At 39.1% G+C, this 23313-nt stretch overlaps 1 protein-coding gene across 3 annotated transcripts in view; it reads left to right on the top strand.

Annotated features, from left to right (window-relative positions):
- Positions 1-23313, top strand: part of LOC131690079 (thyroid adenoma-associated protein homolog) — a 286463-nt gene that overhangs the window by 55045 nt on the left and 208105 nt on the right. The gene's annotated exons all lie outside the window — the stretch shown is intronic.

Below are 23313 nucleotides of genomic sequence, written 5' to 3'. Positions count from 1 at the left end.
AATAATGACTTTGCTTTTCTTTTTACCGTCAGTTCCCCTACCTACCAACACATTCGAACCAAACATTGAACCCAAACGTACAATGCAAAATGAGTTAACGCTGATGATGATGGGTAGAGTGAAAGAGACAACTAGTACCACCACGACACTATTAGCGTGTTTCACCAAAATTCCACGCGGCCTTTCCCGATTGAAAAGAACGGCCGCGCTTAGCCCATCTGTCATAATATCGTGATTTTGCATAGCGAAGGGCTGAATGATTTTGTTCCAAAAAACAGCCCTGCGTTATGCAACACTTTGTGCAGGTTGATTATACCAGTTGCAAGTGGGGCCAAATTCACCAAGTTCCGTAAAATTCCTTTTAAATTACAGAATTGATAAAATTGCTTAGATGAGCTATACTAATTAATCAAATCCTGTTTTAAAAACTGTCCTTGCGTTTAAACCAAAATGGGAAGCTTATTACTACCACTACATTACTTAATTTCAAGCGAAAATAGCAAATACATGTGCTAGTTAAACCAAAAATTTACTGGCAACATTACAGCGGCATTTAGGAAGCAGTTGGAGCGGTCGCCTGTTGGACGACACAGGGTAGCGTCCCTCCACAGCCAGTGTAACGGACTTCTAGCTCAGCTACACTGGCTATAAAAACACAGCACAGTGATCTGCTTCGCCAGCCGTTCAACAGGGAACTGAGCGTGTCTGGCCAAGTCCGTTCTTTAAATAGTCGATGATGACGTCATTCATAGAAGCGTTGCGTGCTAGGTACACCAATTCGTCGTACAGGGCTTGGGAAGCGCTATCTTCTGTGTGTTAATGCGCGATATTTTGACAAGGTTGTATATTATTTAATTTTTTAATGCTATGATACCAAAAATCTTTGGGTTTATCTATTGGAATCTATTCTTAGAAGTATTGCGGGGCGATTTGTGCAAAAATTTGAAAATTTATCGTGAGATGGCTGAATTATATGCGTTTAAAATTGGACCACTTTTCGTTACATACCATTTTTGTAGAATTTGCAGAGTGCACCCCTATATCGAAAACAAAGACGTAGTCCTACGTCAAAAACCTGTTTTAATCCACCTAGTGGTGCAATTGTGCTTGTCTCATTTGTCCAGACTACGATTCCATGGTTGGTTATGTTCAATACAATGGTGGAAATGAATATTACATGTTCAGTACGATTTGCACATACATACAATGGATCGACAGCCGCGATCTTGAGATACTATGTGATACTGAAACATCGCTTGAAACCAGCGGCGGATCATGGAGAAGGATCCGGGAGGTCCAGGTCCTGCCAAAAATTTTCAACTTGTTAAGAAATTTTAAACTAGTTTTAATTTTAAAGTAGCAACCCCTCGCTGCATACTCCCTCCGGGCCGGTATGATTGACGATTTTTGGAGGATTGCATTACCTCTCTGTATGAGAAAGGCAAAAATGTACCGAAGTCCAAAGAAGCCAATTTTTGTCAAACATCTCAATGTTTCATGCATTTTAAAGTCATTTGGCATCAAAAATACAAATTTGATTTTGAAAATTTTTCATTTTAGTTTATATGGGAATTTGCTGTGTGATTGCACTCTTCAACTCGTAACACCGGAACCGGAAGTCGAATCAATAAAAAATTCAAAAGCAGCCGATGGGAAGGTTGTATCTTTCATTTGAGACTAACTTTGTGCAAATCGGTTCAGCCATCTCTAAGAAACAGAGGTCACATTTTTTTCCACATACACACACAGACATTTTCCGATCTCGACGAACTCAGTCGATTGGCATATGACATACGGCTCTCCGGGTCGGGATTAGATTGACGAATTTTAAAGTGAATGAGAAAGGCAAAAACATTTTTAGCAAATGTTGAAAGTTATGCATTTTTTTGGTGAGCAGTTCTATGTTTCATAGACATTAAATCAATTTTAACTTCGCTTCCTATTAAATAAAGACCCTTATTACAGTACATTTTTACAAAAACGAGCTCAATTTGAAAATAAATCTGAGGATTATGATTGATTACAGAACTCTGGAATTTTCTATTGTAATGTTTTCAGGCAGCAATTTGATATTGATTAGACAACTGTGAAATCAAGACCAATAGATCAGTTACATATCAGGATCCCATTCCGACAATTTATCAAAAGACCTCATGATGTTTACAACAATAGGTTATCAATCTACGGATCAGATAATTGTTATTGTAATATTGAATTAAATCAGTCTGCATCAATAAATTTTCAACTTCAATCCAATATTTTTTTTGGGTGTGGTGTGGGGGGGGGGGTTTGTATGGCATTAAACCCCAAAACCTTCTCTTGGCTACGCCGTTGCTTGGAGTTATTTATTTCGCTTTTCATTTTATGTTTCAGATCGATCCGATGGTTTGTTTCAGATCGATCCGATGGTTATAAGTTAGAAAAATTGCAGTCAGAAGGTTCGCACAAATGAACATTTTTGTACTAATAAGTTATCAAGTTCTTTCCAGACAACTTGGAAGTGTTCGGTGATTATTTCTAGCGGTTGTAGATAGTAAAATGAAATACAAAATTCGTTTTATCGAAATAATGTTTAGCTTATTTCAATGGATTATTACTATATTGAACAATAAATAGGCGACAAAGAGTAATTAACAAACAACAAGCCATAACTTTTAAAGTATTCAAAATAGATATTTTAAGTCTTTAGTAAAGTTATTCGCAAAGGTAAGAGCTACAAATTTGCTGAAGACATCATTTCGATATAATCACTTCCAAGAAAATTTGTGAAAATATCTCACTCATAGGGGGATTATTCAGCAAAAGCATAATACCAAAAGAAAGGGCATAGTACCTCCATTAAATTCTCCGAAGATATTATTGACCTAAAATAAGCCGTTTTGGCGTTAATAATAGATTACATGTTTTTGATCATATTTCTGGCAATGAAAAATGATAAAAATCTTTCGTCCGCATTTAATGTTAAATATCTCTTTTGATAATAGTCCGATTTCAACAATCTATAGCTTGTTCGAAAGGTGTTCGTTAAAGCTATCTAAAAACATATAAATTGTTAATCTATATTGTCAATTTCGGCAGATAATCTAAAAAAAACTGCAAAAAACGCCATTTTTACGCATTCAAACATTCATATCTTGGAAACTAAACATCAGAATCAAAAACAAATCAATAGCGTTCATACTGTTTTTTAGTTCTTTCATTTAAAATTGGTTTGGATAAGATCGGCTCAGCCATTGCTGAGAAACACGAATGAGAATTTGTCCGTTACATACACACACACAGATACACACACACAGACATTGTCCCAAATCGTCGAGCTGAGTCGATTGGTATATAAGACTCGGCCCTCCGGGCCTCGGAAAAAATCTTGAAAGTTTGAGCGAATTCTATACATTTCTTTTATAAGAAATGTAAAACACAAAAAAATCAGCAGAAGCGTGTTTTTATCTCACGATTATATGATTTTGGATATAGGTAAGGCTGGGGCTAGTTGGCGGTTGGGGTAAGTTGGCGGAATTCCCTTTTCTCCGTTTGTAGTATACATAAAGCGCTGTTTCTCCTTTTGAGCCTCAAGTAATGTGAAACGCGTTATCCAATGTGTTTTTGTTGCAAAACATTTTGTTTAGTGGAAGCTGTGGGTGATATTGTGTTTTTGAGCATACTTTGTAAATTTTCAAAATTTTAAACATTTTGTGTTATTTAAGGTGTTTTTCAATCTATACCTCGAATGATTATATTTTTCGATAGTGTGTGGAAAGAGCTTTCAGTATCCGTATGAATATTATTTATTTTTTTATTTATTTTCATTTTTCATCTGACCCATATCTACATGAAATTTAATGTTATTGTATGGGAAAGCCCATTTCGAGGTTCACTTCAGAAGCAGACTTCGAATGCGCGTAAAAACCCATAATCTTTTCGCACGTTTTTCCACAATTACAATGATCTGACAATACAAATTAACAAAGTTACATACAAGGTATACAGCATTGCAATAACATTACAGAAATATTTTCATATAATCTTATAAGCTATGTCAATCTCCTAAGTCTATGCTTGAAAACATCACTAGAAACATAAAAATCGAAATAGTCAATAGACATACACACTATTGAAAACATTACACATCGCCCTTATGGGCTCGTTCTGACCGTACTCGGTACGCTGAAAGTCGAGTTTTAAAAAGCTACGTGATCTGAGGTTTCTGGAGGGTGCGTTGATGTTGATTTGTGAGAGAATATCTGGGGCATCCATTTGGCCAGCCAATATTTTCCCAACAAATACCGCTCTGAATGTATTTCGCCTTTTGCCAGAGTTTCCATATCGAGCAGACGACAGTGATCAATGTATGGTGCTAGCTCTGTTGGGTTACGCCACGGCAGAGTTCTAAGAGCAAAGCGGAGGAATCATGCTTGTACTGCTTCAATTCTGTTAGTCCAAATGCTCGTATAAGGACACGAAATGGCTGCGGAAGCTTCCAAGACAGACCGAACAAGTGAAAATACAATGCCCGCAGACAATATGGATCAGTAAACTCGTTGGCTATTGTTATTATGAAGCCAAGGTTTCAGTGGAATGTGCTATAATGTGAGAGTAATGCTTTCTGAATGTCAGTTGCGAGTCCAGGAGTACACCAAGGTCTATGATAACTGAGACTCTCTCTAGCAATTGGCCGGCGATGTTTTAGCTCCAGAGAATTTGATTTTTTGTGCGCGTGAAAGATATTATAGAGCATTTGGACACACTGAGAGCCAACAAGTTGCGATTAGACCAGTTACAGAAAGCATCTAGATGTCGCTGAACTTCGAAGCAGTCCTCTATTGACTGCACAATGAGAAAGAGTTTGAGATCATCAGCATATATGAATTTGCACCCTGGGGGTATAACATAGCAAACGTCGTTGAAGAATAAAGAAAAAAGCAACGGTCCGAGATTGCTCCTTTGAGGTACACCCGACAAGTTGATGAAGCTATATGACACGTTACCACAGACTAACAGACATAACACTTAAAAACAAAGCTTCGTCCGCTTTAACGGTCATTTTAAATATATTTGTAGTTGGGACTGTGGCCACATTTGAAATTATGGCGCCACTGTCATATGACCAAGCATGCGGGGGATAGACCACTAGTGAAAAATTGCTCCCAAACCTGAGGGGTAACCTACCAGTAAATGAGTGTTTGGGACCGTGAATAAAAGGTGGAGCTAGTGTTCTGGGAAAATTGTCGGATCGATGTTTTTTGAGGGAATTCCCTCATAGTTTTATGTCTGTTAGTCTGTGACGTTACTTCCTAATTTCACAGACAGAGAACGATCTACGAGATATGATTTAAGCCATCCTGTAAAATTTGATGGAGCACCCAGCCGCTCGATCTTTGCCAGAAGAAGAGAGTGGTCTACACGATCAAAGGCAGCTTTAAGATCAGTGTATATAGTGTCTACTTGTGATCCATCTTCGATGTTTTTAATACAGTACGATATAAATTGGGCTAAATTGGTGGTTGTTGACCTGCCTGCAAAAAAGCCATGTTGGTCCTTCGATATGTATGCTTTGGTCTCACGAAAGAGCATATTTCTTACTAGGACCTCAAACAACTTTGATCCAGCGCAGAGTGAGGTTATGCTACGATAGTTCGCAACATTTTGCTTATCACCTTTTTTTTTAAAAAAAAAACGGGAAACATTACTGTTTTTTCCAACACACGGGAAACACTGAATGCGACAGTGATTGTTTAAAGATTAGTCGTAAAGGTGTAGACAATGCGCTTGCGCATTTTTTCAGTATAATGGAAGGAATCCCATCTGGTCCCACCGATGTAGAGGACTTTAACTTGCTTATGGCAGCTAGAATGTCTTCGTCAGTAAATTGAATGTTTCCAAAATTGATTACATCGCGAGGGACATCTTGAAGGCCACAGTCCACCTGAGTTGAGCTAGCCGATTCATTTTTAAACACACTCGAGAAATATTTTGCGAACAAGTTTCAGATACCGCTGGGAATATTGGACGTTTCACTTGCGAGGAACATACTGGAAGGAAGCCCATTTTATTTACTTTTTCCATTTACAAAGGACCAAAAATGTTTTGGGTTTCGTTTTAGGTTCGATTGGGTTTGTGCTACGTGTGAAAGCGATTATATGTTTTGTAGCTGTTACTGGCTATAGGAAACTCCCTTTTTGTGATCTTGTTTCTTCGAATAGGGTAATGTCGAAGCGCTGCAGCTCGCAATCTTTTCAGTTTACGTAGCCGGTTGTTGGACCATAGTGGTTTTGTTCGGGGACGAGGTGCAGGCACATGTATACTGAAAAGCTGTTTTAACACCAGTGAGAGTTTTTCTACGGCAGCATCTACGTCGATCGCGAAATTCAAGAAAGTCTCCCAGTCGATTGTTTGTAGTGAGTTATGAAGCCTAGAGAAGTCAGTCTTCGAAAAGTTGAACTCCCTGACATCTTCCATCTCATCATAAAGAACCAGCTGCGGACAAATCTGCGTTACCAGAAGTGGAGGATGATGTGCGTCTACAGCAACTAAAGGCTCAAGTGCCTCTGATACGGTACAGTTCATTGAAGCTTCTTCATTTATAAACAGAAGGTCCAGGATTCGATTTCGCCTATTATTCACTGTAGACATTTGTCGCATGTTCAGTACAGACATTCCGTCCAGTAAGATAGTACTCGCCCTCGAAAAGGTTGATTCAGAAGGGTCTGGGAAAGCATACCTGGAGGGAGTACTCTTCCAAAGAAGTCCAGGTTGGTTGTAATCACCAAATAGTAGATATGCCGTGTTGGGTTCAATGGAAATTGCAATGTCAAGTGCAGAGTCTATGTGCTTCTGAATAATTTCTACATCACCAGCGGAATCTGGGGGAATATATACAACACCTTCCAAATCGATACCAACGGCAATCAATCGCGGCATTCAAACCTACAAATATATTACCAGAATGCCGGTGGTATGAATTTAGTAATCGAAGATTATTTGGTAGCAAGTTCGGATGAATGCTTCGACATAATCGCCCTCACAGAGACGTGGCTTAGTGATAGCACTCTGTCAGTGCAAGCATTTGGTGCCAACTACGATGTTTTCCGAACTGATCGTAGCTCACGCAACAGTCTCAAGGCTATCGGCGGCGGGGTATTTGTGGCTATCCATCGTCGATTGAAAGCGCAACTGATTGACGATACTTTGGGGGTCTGTGTCGAGCAGGTGTGGGTGCGAATCAAACTGGCTGGCTACGCACTTTTTCTTTGCGTGGTTTATCTTCCACCGGACCGCACTCGCGATTCGACATTGATTGATTCACATACTGAGTCACTGAAACGGATTTCCGCTCAAGCAAGCCCGGTTGATGAGATTGTTGGTGATTTCAATTTCTCCGGATTAAAATGGCGCTCTGCTTCTGACGGATTTATGTTCGCTGATCCTGAACTGTCATCTTTTCATGCTGGTATCACCAGTTTGCTTGACTGCTACAGTCTAAATCTGCTGCGCCAAACGAATAATGTGGTGAACGAGAACAACAGAATCCTTGATCTCTGTTTTTCGAGCAAATTTGACTACGTGCCAAAAGTTATCGCAGCACCGTTCCCCCTGGTAAAGAATGTTAGACACCACCCTGCCCTGCATATATTGCTTGAAGCGATTCGAGTGAAGCATGACTGCAATGCTTCTGACACCGTCAGCTATAATTTTAGAAAAGCCAACTATAATAGCATTATTGACTTCCTGTCGAATATCCACTGGACTGAAATTCTCGACAATGATGATGCCAACGTTGCAGTGCAGACCTTCTCCAATGTTATGAGCTATGTTATCGATCGCTATGTACCCAAAAGAAGTGGCCTTCAATCTTAGCACCCAGCGTGGCACACTGCCGAGCTGAGACGGTTAAAAGCGACTAAAAGAGCCGCTCTGAAGAAGTACTCCAAGTTGGGGGCCACGTGCTGCGACAACACTACGTTGATGTTAACCAAGTCTATAAAAAGACATCGAAGCGTTGCCATGCCGATTACTTGCGAAACGTGCAACGTAAGTTGAAGTCCGAACCTAAAACATTCGGGAAGCATGTAAACGAGCAAAGAAAGGAATCTGGGTTGCCTTCAACGATGAGCTATGGAGGACGTATGAGCTCTAGCTTACAGGAGATTTGCCAACTATTCTCTGAAAAGTTCGCGAGTGTTTTCTCCAACTAGAAACTGACACCGACCCAGGCTTCACGCGCGGCTCTCAATGTACCTCAATCATACCAGTCTTTGAACTCTATCAATATCGACAATAATATGGTACAACTGGCGATTGGCAAAATGAAGGCTTCAACCTCGGCAGACCCAGATGGTATACCAACTATTATTCTAAAAAAATGCTCTGCCAGTCTAATTGAACCTCTTTGTCATCTGTTTCAATTGTCGCTAACAACCGGAGTATTTCCCGAACTCTGGAAATCCTCCTTCATGTTTCCAGTTCACAAAAAGGTGATAAAAAGGTAGTTGACAACTACCGTGGTATAACAACGCTAAGCGCAGTTCCTAAATTGTTTGAAATGGCTGTGTTGGAACCCATCTCCAGCCACTGCAAACAGTATATCTCCGAGACTCAGCATGGATTTATGCCGAAACGTTCAACATCTACGAATCTTCTGTCGTTCACAACATATGTTACAGATGCCATGTCGGACGGCCTTCAAACTGACGTTATCTACACGGACCTTTCAGCTGCTTTTGACAAGATAAATCACGCTATTGTAGTGGCAAAATTGGATAGACTTGGCTTTGGTACTAATATTCTCCGTTGGATGCAATCGTATCTCAGTGATCGTCGTCTAGCAGTCAAGATAGGTGATTGTGTATCCGAAGAGTTCTTTGCTTCATTTGGTATTCCACAAGGCAGCCATCTCGGTCCATTGATTTTTCTTCCGTATTTCAACGACGTCAACTTTTGTTTAGAAGGACCACGGTTGTCTTTCGCCGACGACCACAAGTTATAGAGCGAATTGTGTCAAAGATCTCGGAGTTTTTCTCGATGAACAATTGACGTTTAAACAGCATATCAGCTATATTGTCGCAGAAGCATCACGCTGTTTGGGGCTCATAATGAGAATATCTAAGCACTTTTCAGATATTTACTGCTTGAAATCTCTCTACTGCTCACTCGTTCAATCAACTCTGGAATATTGTTCAGTTGTGTGGAACCCTCATTATCTTAACGGTGTCCATCGAATTGAGACAGTACAGCGCAGATTTGTTCGGTTTGCCCTTCGTCGATTGCCTTGGAGCTACCCTCACCAGCTGCCAAGTTACGAAAGCCGGGGTTTGCTTATTGGACTCGATACATTGCAAGTGCGGCAGGATCTATTCCGTGCTATGACGCTTTCGGATATTTTGCAAGATCGAATTGACTGCCCCGAGCTTCTCAGTGCGATAAATATGAACGTTCGCCCTCGCGCCCTTCGCAATAATTTATTCCTCCGATTACCTCTTCGCCGGACTAACTATGGAGTAAACGGTGCCATCATTGGTTTGCAGCGGACCTTCAACAGAGTTTCATCCGAGTTCGATCTTCACATTCCACGTAGCAGATTACAATTTGACTTTTTAAATAGATTAAGAAATTATCATTAGGACCACACTGTGTCTGTTGATATTAATTAATAATAAATAAACACCCACACAGAGATTAGTATAAGGGCCACGGGTATTTACCCAGAGTTGTTCGAGATTGTGAGTGTCATTTTTGTGTTTGGAGAGTCGGTTGGAAACTGCAATGAGCACACCACCACCACGTTTCTTCCCTGCATTATTAGGATCGCGATCGTTACGATATACCGAGTACCTTGATTGGAATTGGAGTGAGTTGATTTGATCATTCAGCCACGTTTAGGTCAGAACAATAACATCATGATCAACATCTGAAGCAGCGACGAACAGCTCATCAATTTTTGTGCGTAGGCCTCTCACGTTCAGATAGTAGATTTTAAGATGTCCCTGCAAGTTTTCTGCTGACGGTTGAACGGTGGTAGATCGAGTGGTGGTGGAAGCAAATGCCTGTAATTGGGGTGGGCTTTCAACGGGGGCAGCATCTGTATGCCCTACTTCGGAAGGACATATACATTCATTTTATTTACCTGAGAAAACGGATACTGGAATTCCATGTCCTTCGAGTCAGTCTGACTTGTTTAGAGCGTTGTTTTTTGACCGGCAAAGGTTGATGTCGTGTCCTTCAAGTGTGGTAGATGGGTGGGTGTCGGTGACGGAGTTGACCTGATTACGTCTGTTGGCAGGCTGCAATGGTGGATCAAACTCAGGGTGCGCAGTATCTCGAGTAGCTTCGGGAGAACATATACCCTCCTTAGCTTTACCTGACCGGGAAAGGTCGCCAGCATAACTATCAAGTTCCATGGCAAACAGATTGGAGTCGGTGATGGAGTCAAGCTGATTACGTTCGTTGGCAAACCGCAATTGTAGACCAAATTCAGGGCGCGCAGTATCTCGAATAGCTTCCTGAGGACATATACCATCCTTAGCTTTACCTGACCGGGAAAGATCGCTGATATAACACGCTGGGCGTCGGTGGCAGAATCGTGCTGATTACTTCGGTCGGAAAACTGGGCGACTTCGCCGTGTTACACCTGTTGCTATGTACTCTAGTCAATAATGCGGCGTGACTGCCTAAGTCGAGTTTGATACAGGGGGTACTCAGAACTCCAGGAAGCATGATCAGTTGGTGTTTGATCTTCAGGATTTCTTGTCACATTTGCTTTATGACAATTTATGCATTTTCGGATGTCTGAGACACACTCGTTGTGCTCATGCCCTTCGGCTCAAATTGGACAGCATGGGGACTTCTTGCATGTGGCAGCTCTATGGCCGTACTCCGAGCAGCGATAACAGCGGAGCACGTTTACACATTCAGAGATCTTGCACCGCATCCAACCTATGTTGACATGTTGTAGTTGCATCAGCTTTTCGAATGTTTTGGCATCAGTTTCAATAATGGCAGACATCGGATTGTCTGTGTGTTTTTCGTTTCGCACAATTCGTATCACCGTCAGGTTGGCAGACTGAGGAAAATTATTTTACTGAATTAGTTTTTCCACGAAGTTTTTCGCAGTGATGTCGTCAGTAAAACCATCACTCAGGGTTTTAGAGCTTTCTGGACGTCGGCGTTATACTTCTCAGACAGATGTGCTTTCACTGTACTGAGCAATTTAAGCGCTGATTCACGGGAGTCACATCTAACATTTGCTTCTCCATTGGGTCGGTAATACACTTCTTTGACACCCAATGAAACTGGGTCAAGCTTGCCTTGAATTTCCTGCTTTGTAACAGTCGCGACTTGCTGCTCGATTGGTTTAATGATGACTGTTCGCTCTCGCTTCACAATTGCATTCACAATACACCTATCTATACACAAAAGTAATTTTTTAAATCCTTTTTCATAAAATATGCTGCTGATGTAAGTTGGCGGTGACGCACACGGGGCAAGTTGCCGGTACTATTTACAGTGCAAAAATAGTCATCAAATATTTTCATTTCTGGAATTCACTCCAAAGTAAGAGAAACTTTTTCTTGTGTCTCTCGTCAATGCAGGGGACAATTATTTCGGACAATCGCCTGAATAATTTCGAAAATTTGCTTTTCAGTATGGAGTACACGGAAGTTAAAATGACGGGGCATTGAGACTGAAATATAGTAAAAAATGTCGAATAATATACAGTTTTATTGAAAAGACAATCGCCACATTTCATAAGGACCACTGATGTAATCGCACGGTGTTCCTAAAACCGTTATTAACTAAAAAAATGACCATAAATTTGGCATACGGCATTCGAAAGATACAGTACCCAAGCATCTTCTCAGTGAATTTCAAAATGATCCATCGAGGGATTCGAGAGATATGGCGATTTGAAGTTTTATGATACGTTTCATAAGGTTACTAGCAAACACCCACGGGTTTGGTCCAATCTCTATAAACAAAAAAAAAATGTCTGCTTATTTAGTACATGGCATTCGAAAGATCAAGTATATCCCTTGCAAGTTTGAAAATATTTCATTGACGGAATCGAAAGTTATAACGGTTTGGATGTGGTATGCGGTCATAGATGGGTTTTCTACCAGACTTCAAGCGTGAATCCATGTTTGTCCATTGACTATTTAGATCGTTTATACGTGTCGCGATTTTTAAAGGAAACCCTTGCGATTTAAATAAATGGTGTTATTTATATGGTTCACTGAAAAAATATGAAAATAGGGTTGTCTACCAAGCGTTAAATATAATGTGCAAATTAAAACAAATAGATGAAAGTTGGAATGTTTACTTCAAAAGGCCATATCTCAATGGTATGTTGACTGATTCTAATTATTTTTTCATTATTGAGCAGGTACACGTTTCATCGTTAATTTTCATAAAGAAGAATATAAAATAGAGTTGTCTACATAAATAAATAGACAATATAATTGGTCTCAACTATATGTATTATAATTATTTAGTGATTATTTTTGTATTAAAAATAGCGGCCTATCAATTTTTATATACTAGTTGATTGCAATTGCTGTTTACTACAAATTATGGATATATGAAATGTTAAAACTAACACAGTCATGATTCGCTGGTCGCTCAATTTTTAACAGGAGCCGCTTTTTAGTTGGACCTCCGCTAGTTGGTCCATTGTCGACATCTGAATGTCAAATTCTCATGTTAAATTCAATTCGACAATAAAACTGACAATAGTTAGAGATATGAGCAGATGAACTTGTACTAATAACATCCCCTTTGATCCTCCTACTAATAACATGCCCCAGTTTTAACATCTGTCAACCCAACTAGCGAATCACGATTGTGCAAAATTTCCTACAAAAACCGTATCATAACATAAATTGATCTGAATCAGCAAATACCTTCATATTTTTGAATATATGTATTGAATTTATGGTTTTATTTTTCCATGATTTGTAGTTTGCGTTCGTTGCATTCAACTAATGTATAGAAATTGATAGGTCGTCGGTTTGAATATAAAGATGTTTACTAAATAGTGATAATACATATAGTTGAGGATAATTAAGTTGTCTATTGTTTGAAGTAGCCAACTCTATTTTATATTCTTCTTGATGAAAATTAACGATGAAACGTCTACCTGTTCAATAATGAAAAAATAATAAGAATCAGTCAACATACCATTGAGATATGGCCTTTTGAAGTAAACATTCCAACTTTCATCTATTTTTTTTAAATTACACATTATATTTAACGTTTGGTAGACAACCCTATTTTCATATTTTTTCAGTGCACCATATTAATAACACCATTTGTACATAATATTTATGTAATAAAATGGTAAGGGTTTCCTTTAAAAATCGCGACACGTATAAACGATCTAAATAGTCAATGCACAAACATGGATTCTCGCTTGAAGTCTGGTAGAAAACCCATCTATGACCGCATACCACATCCAAACCGTTATAACTTTCGATTCCGTCAATGAAATATTTCCAAACTTGCAGGGGATATACTTGATTACTATGTCTTTTGAATGCCATGTACTAAATAAGTAGAACAATATTTTTTTGTTCATAGAGATTGGACCAAACCCGTGGGTGTTTGTTGGTAGCCTTTTGAAACATATCATAAAACTTCAAATCGCCATATCTCTCGAATCCCTCGATGGATCATTTTGAAATTCACTGAGAAGATGCTTGGATACTGTATCTGTCGAATGCCGTATGCCAAATTTATGGTCATTTTTTTTAGTTAATAACGGTTTTAGGAACACCGTGATCGGATTTCCGTTTGATTGCTTATTTTCTGTCATTCCGCCAACTTACCCCATACATACCACCAACTTACCCCTGGGCTGGGGTAAGTTGGCGGCTTTTCCGCGTTACATATTTTTGTCTTTAGAAATTAAGACAACGTATCAATCATTTTCATAAAATTCAGAGATGTTGCCAACAGTCTGCCCTTTCATGTAACGTGTTCTATTTTGCACGATCTACCAAAATCAAAGCGGTAAAAAATGAAAACTGAAAACACCGCCAACTAGCCCCGGTTTCCCCTCTGTTTTATTGTTTCAAACTTAATTTTGCCAATAATTAACTGATTTTTTAGTGTATAGCTAAATTCATAGGGTGGTTCGTTATTTACCGATAAGTTAAATAATACCAAATTACAGACCGTCAGAATTTTTTTTGTCGAACTGTAGTTATCAATATTAGTATTTTTATCAGGCAACGCTACTAATAGTTGTGTATTGATCGTTAATTATCGGGTTTTGGTTGAATATGGAGTGCAGAAAGATGAGTATGTTTGTATATGTATTCGAACAATTTAACTAAAAACTTTGAATTTGGCTTTTCCATCGATATCCCTCACGATTTTTTCTTTAAAATGGTCTTTAGACAATTTAGTTCCCCTTAAACTAGGCTTCAGCTGCGCAAGTCTGCGCCCAGAATGCCTGGAGAATCTAAGATGTTGTACATGTTTGACGAGTTAATACAAGACGAAAAAATGTCACATTTTAAAATTATATTAATTATTGTCACTGCAGACCTTAAACTTATATAGCCTAATTATTATTTTCACAAAAATTCGACTTGAGTTATATAAATTTACTGTACACTACTTTTTGAAACACATGTCGGAATGGAATATTCGATGTATAGCTCACTCTACTTCGTACACAGAAAATAATATTCGTGTAAACATTACAATAAATCTGTGTTTAAATTTACTATGGATCAAAATGGTAAAAATAATGGAAAATTGAGTCAACACAACCACTTAATAGGAAAAAGGACTATGCATCAATTGAAATTTTATGGTGGTGCTGACTATATTAATTATTTAAACCAACTAAACTTTTGTGTTAACCCATTCATGCCCAGCCCATGTTGTTTGTGGACAACAACGTTTTTAAACAGCTATAACTTTTGATTGAAGCAAGATTTGCTCGCAAAAATAAGTAAGGCTAATAAATGTGACTATTGTCTTTCGTTTGAGTATTAACAGTTACAAGGATCAGCCTTAGAACTGAAGTTATTGCAATTAGTCTGATTGGATTCCGATCGAGCAGTGCTGCCAGGAATAGTTCTCGTTGACAACGGAAAATGAATTTTACATATATCTTCGTTATGGTGCAATATTTTAGAAAACTGATATAACTTGTCAATTTAGACTGTCTTTGGCTACGTTTTCCATGCAATTGAACTATTGTAAATATTCTTGGAGAATTGTATTGAGCATAGGAAAGTAAAAAATGAGTAGCTTCTAGCACTGCAAGGGAAGCACCTATCTTTATGAAAATAGACTTTTCATGTATCTTGATCTCAACGTTTTCAAGGAAAAATAGTTTTGAAACCCTACATGCTCTAGGAAAAAGTTGGGCATGAAAGGGTTAAAATTCACTTCATTTCCGGTAGTATTTATTATGCGTGTTGTTATCGTCCCGTCATTTTCTTGTTATAAGGTCCTATATACTACAAACCGTTTGGACACATAAAATGTCATTTGAGTTCGGTCACTCTAGAAACAAGTCAATGAAGAAACCAAGGACGAAACTTTGCGAGAGTGGCTGGCAAGGGATGTATGTCAAGTTGGACGGCTTCTCTGAACGATCGGTTAACGTTTCGACAAGCTTCGATATTAGCAAAAGTGGTGAGTAGATGGCAGATGTCGGTCAGTGGGCTAGCAACAGCAGTTAAGGAGGAAAAACATGAAGTTGGAGAAAATCGGGATATCGTTGTCTTGAGAAATTTTACCGCCGATGATTATTCCGTTAGAGTGGCACCGAAATGGATCGCGAAAATGGGCATCGGTATAGGGTGAAATACTGCCGCCAAGAAGTTCTCAGCACCAGCTAGCAGATAAATAAGAACGACTAGCACCAAGAAGGATAAAAACCCCGGCGAAGGTGGTTGTAAACAGATGTAAATCCTTATGGTCGACACCGCCGGAACGGTTCATGTACCAACAGGGTACGATATTTGCAGCAGACCTGAGCAGGTGAGATATATCGCGAAGGTTTGACAGCAAGTAAAGAAATGTAGCTATGGATAAAAACATGACGATTAACACAAAACAAAATAAGTAAAAACACAATCCTTACTAAATCAGTACGTAACGGTTGCCCCGGATGGATGAGGATTACGGGGTACAAGAGGGTTAAGTTTAGTCTGTTGGTTTAACAACTACTACAAACCAATCCGAATCCACCACGAGCCAGCAGGCACCGCACAGTGGTCGGAAATGCCAAAATCGTCACTAGAGGCCAAACCATTGAATATATTCATAGGGCATCTTTGGAGGAACTGTTCGTAAGAATATTCCCCACAATCTGATAAAAATAAAACTGAGGCATGGCTTACTATGATTTAACTAGAAAAATTAACTTTTTATACTGACGAGGTAGAAAGTTGGTGTCTTCGACAAAGTTTTAGGAATGCTCATAATGAAAAATTTTGTTCAACAACTTAAGCTTGTAGGACGTAATGTTATCGATTTATAAAGCGTTTTCTAAGGCAAACCCCTTAAATTTAGCTTTTTAATATAGTTTTTTTCGCTGTGACTTTTCGTGCAAACCGTGTTCCAGACAAATGTTGATGTATTAACAGTTTTTTCGGCATTTAATTAGCAAGGGACTGGAAGGTGAAGTATATTTTTCAATATTTAGAGCCATAGTACTCAAGGGAGAGCAAGGTGTTGAAAGGAGAAAGTTTAGAAAAGCGTGGAAGGATCATATATGCAAGCTTAGAGCTCACCGGCGACTTAACCTTTTGTCTGCTACCGTAGGGGTCAGGGTCTTTTGGCATTAGAAATGCGAATCACCTGAGTCTGCGGCATGTCCGAACAAGCGTAAAGTAACTTGTTACTTCATGCTGTCGGAACCGACAAAAAGTTAAGTCACGGTAAACTTCCACACTAAGCATTTGCGACGTTGAAACTCATTGAATGAGCCAGTTTTGTTTGTTCCCTCACCAATTGCCTGCCTGAGTGATTTTATTTTATCGACTATTGTGACTGTCTCAGCGTGTGTGGCAGTATGGTCACATGTGTTGCTGATTTGCACGGTGTCGGCAGCTTTCACCCAACGCTGCAACGATGAATCCCCATCACGGTAAGTTCTATTTTTACCATTTTTTTTGTTAACCATTTTTTGTTAACGACCTATTGAGTCAATTTGTCAACAGTTTTTTCGGCATTTAATTAGCAAGGGACTGGAAGGTGAAGTATATTTTTCAATATTTAGAGCCATAGTACTCAAGGGAGAGCAAGGTGTTGAAAGGAGAAAGTTTAGAAAAGCGTGGAAGGATCATATATGCAAGCTTAGAGCTCACCGGCGACTTAACCTTTTGTCTGCTACCGTAGGGGTCAGGGTCTTTTGGCATTAGAAATGCGAATCACCTGAGTCTGCGGCATGTCCGAACAAGCGTAAAGTAACTTGTTACTTCATGCTGTCGGAACCGACAAAAAGTTAAGTCACGGTAAACTTCCACACTAAGCATTTGCGACGTTGAAACTCATTGAATGAGCCAGTTTTGTTTGTTCCCTCACCGATTGCCTGCCTGAGTGATTTTATTTTATCGACTATTGTGACTGTCTCAGCGTGTGTGGCAGTATGGTCACATGTGTTGCTGATTTGCACGGTGTCGGCAGCTTTCACCCAACGCTGCAACGATGAATTCCCATCACGGTAAGTTCTATTTTTACCATTTTTTTTGTTAACCATTTTTTGTTATCGACCTATTGAGTCAATTTGTCAACAGTTTTTTCGGCATTTAATTAGCAAGGGACTGGAAGGTGAAGTATATTTTTCAATATTTAGAGCCATAGTACTCAAGGGAGAGCAAGGTGTTGAAAGGAGAAAGTTTAGAAAAGCGTGGAAGGATCATATATGCAAGCTTAGAGCTCACCGGCGACTTAACCTTTTGTCTGCTACCGTAGGGGTCAGGGTCTTTTGGCATTAGAAATGCGAATCACCTGAGTCTGCGGCATGTCCGAACAAGCGTAAAGTAACTTGTTACTTCATGCTGTCGGAACCGACAAAAGGTTAAGTCGCCGGTGAGCTCTAAGCTTGCATATATGATCCTTCCACGCTTTTCTAAACTTTCTCCTTTCAACACCTTGCTCTCCCTTGAGTACTATGGCTCTAAATATTGAAAAATATACTTCACCTTCCAGTCCCTTGCTAATTAAATGCCGAAAAAACTGTTGACAAATTGACTCAATAGGTCGTTAACAAAAAATGGTTAACAAAAAAAATGGTAAAAATAGAACTTACCGTGATGGGGATTCATCGTTGCAGCGTTGGGTGAAAGCTGCCGACACCGTGCAAATCAGCAACACATGTGACCATACTGCCACACACGCTGAGACAGTCACAATAGTCGATAAAATAAAATCACTCAGGCAGGCAATTGGTGAGGGAACAAACAAAACTGGCTCATTCAATGAGTTTCAACGTCGCAAATGCTTAGTGTGGAAGTTTACCGTGACTTAACTTTTTGTCGGTTCCGACAGCATGAAGTAACAAGTTACTTTACGCTTGTTCGGACATGCCGCAGACTCAGGTGATTCGCATTTCTAATGCCAAAAGACCCTGACCCCTACGGTAGCAGACAAAAGGTTAAGTCGCCGGTGAGCTCTAAGCTTGCATATATGATCCTTCCACGCTTTTCTAAACTTTCTCCTTTCAACACCTTGCTCTCCCTTGAGTACTATGGCTCTAAATATTGAAAAATATACTTCACCTTCCAGTCCCTTGCTAATTAAATGCCGAAAAAACTGTTGACAAATTGACTCAATAGGTCTTTAACAAAAAATGGTTAACAAAAAAAATGGTAAAATTGATGTATTAAAACCACATAATATTCTTGAAGACTGCATGTAAAAATTAAATTATTGTTGAAGACTGCATGTAAAAATATTGTTGAAATATAAATTTTTTTTCCTAAAAATCAGCGGCGCGGCGCACATCTCTTGTAAAAATACTCATTCACAGTTATTGAAGATTTTTTTTACACTAAGTTCAACTGCGTATAAGAGAGAAAGGTGCAAACCAAAATGGACGAGCAGGCACTATTTTCAATGTCCGGACTACGCATAATAATGGTAAGAATCTGTCTATCTTATCTTTGGATTACAGAAAGAATATACTCCTTTCTAACCGGACAATCGATTTTTGTAAAAAGTGTTGACTTTCTCTTCTGGCTGTTGGACATTTATCTGGTGTCCCGCAAGGAAGCCATCTTGGCCCTTGGTAATAATATTATTCGTTAATGACATTTGACATTTCGCTATATAGTCTTGTATAGTTTTTATATAGTGAATATATACTCTATCCTGACTCCTGAGGTATAAGATGAATTTTCGTCCTTCGCCTCCTTGCATTTATTTTAGTACTTTAAGGCCCTTAATATTAAAAAACAGCAAGGTTGCAACGTAAAAAATAGGGACTATACAAAACATTAACGGCTCCGCTTAGCTAATGTCGTGTCAATTGCAGAATTTATCATTATTTGGATTCGAAGAAATTGCACATAAATTTCTTCGAATCGTGTATTTGACACGGCATTAGCTTAACGGAGCCGTGGAATCCATTCTTGAAAATATAAAAAAAATTACTTGCCACAATACAATACAGAGTGATGGAAAAATTATCAATAAAATACTTAACGAAGTAGAACATTCCACACCGTAAAAATCAACGGTTCACCCCCAAACAAACGATTCTGTTGTACATAACCACCCAAAGAAAGCAATATCACTGTTCGATTATTGAATCGGATTACCTTACCACCCGTCTCGTGTGAGCTTATTTTTATTCTTCTTAAACCCATCGTAAAAATACGAAATAGCTCACACCTAACAATCGGATGCCAGATGTACAAATTCCGCTGGAAAATATTTGCATTCGTAGGTTGAGGTAATAGATTACCACCAGCTGCTTCCACGAGCGTTGAAATAGACCTTTCTCGTCAAAAAATTTTATATGATAGGATGCTTTCTTTTTTATCCCCAATTCGTTACTGTCGATTGCCGCGATGATTTGGTACCTCTAACTATTGAAAAAATCAAAAATTGTGCAAGCTGCTCATTTAACCCCATATTCTGAATACCTATCTTGCCTTGTTTCCTCGTATTTTTACACCATTTGGATGAATTTCCTGTGGGGAATACTAAAAGGATGCCAGATCTGCATATATATTAGTAAATCTGCAGATTTTGCATTTTCACTGCAGATGTTTTGCAGATTACAAATATTTAGCAGAACAAAGCCTATGCCAGCCAATTTAAACGCAAGCCTTCAACATTTTTGATCATTTAAAATATATACATACTACATTTCTATGTCAAATTTATTGAAGATTTTTGTAGCAATCTGCAGACTTTTATATTTTCACTGCAGGCTATTGTTTAAATAGACCTGGCATCACTGATGCTGAAATGATTCATTCATATACCTGTCAAAAACATAGAGCATTGCATGAAAATGTATAACCTCACTTTTCTGACAGTTCAGTGTGCTTGTTTACCTAAGACTTGGTTACATGGACTTTTAAAATTTACATTACTTGAATACTTTCGATGCTCTTTGAAAGACTATCAACTCAAGAGGGATGAGGATTGGAGCAATGGGAACCTGGTGCCACATTATGCAACCAATTCGAATCGACCATTTCACACAAGCTTGAATACAATAAACCTTTCGTTTCGAGATGCGTAATGTCACCCCTGGTTCATACATTGACCAATCCGCGCTGGATGCAAAACCCGGTGGCATATGCTGAATCGTAAGATCAAGCATTGGGTTATAAAACGATTGCTTTCTGGATGATGGATAAGGATTTGTACACATTTGTTTGTTTGCTCGTGGGTTAAGTCCTAACAAGATGATCCGATTTATTACTCATTTTTAGGTGGTGAAGTTTACCTGAACTTTATAGGTAACGAATTCGGTCGATGATAAGTTGTTGAAATGATCGTTCAATGCCCATACCGAAAAACGTTGCCATTGGTCAGAATGCCTACCAGCGTATGATAGCTGCAAACTGCTTTCGAATGGAACAATTATTTATTATTCGTGTTCAAGTTCCATTACAGCAAAAGTTTCGTCGATTGACGATTAGCGCATTGTCGTTGATTTAGCCGGCAAATGCAAAACAGTGCTCGGCACTGGCGATAAGGAGTAAGAAGGATTTGATAGGAGTGCTAAGAATGCAGAGCATTATATATTCTGGAAGAATATCAGGGAGGAGAAATTATATGTAAATTTATATTATATCCCGAGTTGCCATCATTTTTGCACCGCAATAAAGCTTTCTGCAACTGCTGTCTTGTTCAAATTAGCAGGAAATAACTAGGCAGCGAATGATAAATTGCATAGTCAATTTATTTACTTTTTCAGAAGAATAAGTAATTAGTATGTTGTGAATATATATGTGTCGCCGGTGCCGTGTGTTATGGTGGTACCGGACGGAAGCGTTGGTCAGCAGACCGTCCTTGTCGTACTGGTCATAGATGCGACGTTTTTTCTCATCTGATAGCACTTGACATGTTTCGGAGATCTGTCTTAACGCTCTCTACTTAGCGCAGGATACGCGAAACCGCTGCTAGCTTTCGAAAGAAAATTCCTAGCTGCTGCTACTCTATCAGTCTATCTCTCGACTGAGGACTACAATTTCGGTCGACTAAATTGTGCTATGAAAATTGTACTTCCTGGAATTTCACCTAACGAGATCAATTCATTGTGAGGAATTTCGCTGCGTTCCAATATTGCTTGCCTCTGTAGGTGATGATGTGTGTGGATTCACTTCGGCAGCCAGGTCTTATGTTTTGTTTTTTTGGGTAATTTTGCTTCTTATTCTGCTGAATAAATCATCTGGCTAAAGCCTCTACATTATACTATGGTCACTTTAAAAAAGCATTGCTATTTAATCTTGTAGCTCTTGGCAAGTCAGTCCTGGCACTGTTCTCGACTAATCCTGGCACTATACCGCTGACGTCGCACTTATTACGGTGATCAAACTTGGCGAAAGCGGCAGTGGTTTCGTCGGAATTGTTCACTCTACAAGCAGAAAGTGCAAGGACTCTGCTACTTATGCCTGAGCCCCTCGTTGAAACCTTCGTCCTGTCGGAGTGTTAGCTTCGTCCGATACCGGAGCGTATTGCTGAACCGAAGCAGTCTGCTACTGGCGCTGCTTCCTTCGAATCGGAATCGCTGAATATTCCCGTTAGCCGAATGTCCAACGTGGCCGAAGGCAAACCGATTGCAGCAACACCACCAGCCGTAGCTGAAATTTTGGCCTTTAATCCAAGTCCCTGCCATTAACATAGCGACAGACGAGTGCGGCGCAGGTTGGACCATCGGTTGACTCGGTGCCGGACAGGACGAAACAGCTGCAACAGGAGCGGACCTAGTATGGGGTGTAAAGGTCATCAATTGCCAAGGATCACCAAAATGCTCTGCGACTAACATTGTGAACAAAACAAACCAAACGAAATTGATCGCAACAACGATAAAATAATCTAAATTCTACCCAAACATTTGAAAATGAGAAAAAGGCAAAAGAAGTTTTGGTTGAATTCATTATAATTCTATTTAAAAATTGAATACTGTTTTATTTAGTTTGATTGCGCATATTGTTTACATCAGACACACCCCTTAATTCATTGTATTTCACTGCCTTTATAATCCTTTTGGAATCAGTTACAATAATCCTTTATAATCATTTTATAATAAGTGTATTGCTAGTTAGGACTTTTATATCAGCCGGGCTCTTTTATAATTTGTTATAAAATCATTATCAAAATTCTTCATAATCCATTGTTGCGTTATGTTTATGTACATGGCCAGATAGATAGTTTTTAACTGGGACGGAACGTGTGGATACGAAAAAACCTAATGTCAATTGTAGCCAGGGGGATTTGTCAAATGCAGCCAAAGGGAACCGTCAAATGCAGTCAGGGGGACTGTCAAATGTAGTCAGTCCATTTAAAATATGTGAGGAAGAAAGAGTGGATATGCAAGACAAGAGATAAAATGAACAGGAAAAAGAAAAAGAAAACATCTATCCACAGGTTCTGTCCCAGGATTTTAATAGAGAACATCAAAATTCGATTTGTTTGCAAATCACGATAGCTCTAAAAAGTCTCATTTCAGCGGAAATATTCATAAAAATGTATAGTCTTTTGAATAAAAATAAGAAAAAAGGGGGTTAGGTCGGACGAGAAAGGTCTATTGAAAAACGATTCTCTTTTTTTCTACAGCTCTCGGAGCAACCGTGATCCGAGTTTTTCTCTGCTTGGATATGACACGCTGGTTGA

The sequence above is a fragment of the Topomyia yanbarensis genome, chromosome 3, assembly GCF_030247195.1.
Source record: "Topomyia yanbarensis strain Yona2022 chromosome 3, ASM3024719v1, whole genome shotgun sequence".
Taxonomy (NCBI): Eukaryota; Metazoa; Arthropoda; class Insecta; order Diptera; family Culicidae; genus Topomyia; species Topomyia yanbarensis.
This window is presented reverse-complemented; position numbering and strand designations above follow the sequence as displayed.